Here is a 1,846-nt window from a genome sequence, read left to right on the forward strand (position 1 = left end):
TAATTTATATTTTATACTTAAAATAACGTAACCTAAAAATACACGCATATAAAGAGGCGCGCGAAGTATTCAAATCATGAGAATCACCAGCATCGAAGTCTGGAAATATTTAAATCTCAATCTCTTCATTTTATTTCAAAGCAGATAGAGATATAAACAGAACCGCCGAAGTGTTCCGACCGGCAATTGTGCACCTTCGAATTTTCAAATTCAGAAGAGGAGAAATGGGCTGCCCGCGCAACCCAGTCATTTACATCGTGCCCTACTATATTCACATGGACATAGACCTTTGATAGGATTGGACCACGTCTCGTTTCAGATCTGGGATCACTGGTCAGGTACTTTTTAAAATTTTCCATGTCACGACAAGATTCGCATTCGTTAAAATGACATTGTCAGTGGGTTCACTGAACATGATTTCTTCAAGGCGGTCATGATAATCTGACAATTGTCTCTCAGTTTCCCCAGTTAAATGTTTAATATTAATCGCATTCAACATTAACATTACGTTTTCGTGATAAACGCATACACAAACATTGTGAGTTCCATTTGCTCCAAATAGAACACAGTATTTTGGTCTTATTTTTGCGAATTTTAAAAATCCAATCGTCACATGTTAATGCAGGGCTACAAATCTTTCATATGATTCTAAAAGACTGCACAGAATCAGTCTCTTCTGTACTTATTCACAAGTACAGTCTAATATTTTTACAAATATGAAATCTTTCTTATCTGGCATCCGTCGACTATTCTCTGACCCGCTAAGTGATTTTTATAATTACATCCTCCTTTTTCATTTATCATTGGCAAGCAAAAATCTGTGCCTTCATTTATCTCTTCCTCTACACTAATAGTATGCTCTTCTATAACTCTGGATGTCTGTAAATTGAGAGTTCTACATTCTTTTCTAAAAGCGCCACATATTTTACTACCTTTCGGCAAGTAAGGGCTTGAAAACAAACTTATAACCTGAACTAAATGAACAAAAAACATAGAAAAGAAGGATAAACAATTTATAAATTAATACAACTAAGAATCAAATTGAAGACAAAAAATCACAGAAAACACACACAGAACAATTTTAAACACTGCACGTTGGATGCTTTTACCTTTCACGAGACTGAAGTCAGAGTAGAGTAACGCAGTGCAACGTTTTGCTTGAGGCCAAGAAACAAATGGCAGTCTATTTGATTGCCTTTTGTTTCTTGGTACAATATGAGAAACAAATGAAAATCTATGAACGTGGATGTCTTTTGTTTTTCGGAACTACAAGCTAACAAGTTTAATCCAACCGAAGAAAAGAAGAACTCTGTATAATTTATTTATATGAATTGTTTAAATTATTGTTAATTGATATAAGCCCTTCAAAGTATGTTTTATGTGACTGTAATGATGCAAATATACAGCAAAAACTAAGAAAGAAAACATTATAGAGGGGCGAGCGGTGAATGCTTTCTTAAAACATACTTGTGTACCCTTATTTGTTTATAATTATATGCAAAAAATTTTGATGCATTAAGAACCGCTGATATTAAGTTTTTGATAGTTTTTGTACCAATGAGAAGTACACCAAACTCTCGCTTTCAGTCAAGTGTCGGGGCTTGCTTTCAAATAGCCGTGGACTGATTTCGGGTAAATCTGACAACGGGATGGCTCAAAGCTGCCAGATCGTGGATGAAATTTACCCCCACCATACCTACCGCTTGGGAGCCGCAAAACAGAAGGTGCATGATTACCACTGTGAGTTCGTACGTAAGCCGAAAATGCACGATTCGACTTCGGTGTTCTGCTGTACGATGATTGCCGATCTGAAGACTTCGAAAGACTTCGGTAGTCTTCTATTTAT

This window comes from Belonocnema kinseyi, chromosome 1, assembly GCF_010883055.1.
Source record: "Belonocnema kinseyi isolate 2016_QV_RU_SX_M_011 chromosome 1, B_treatae_v1, whole genome shotgun sequence".
Taxonomy (NCBI): domain Eukaryota; kingdom Metazoa; phylum Arthropoda; class Insecta; order Hymenoptera; family Cynipidae; genus Belonocnema; species Belonocnema kinseyi.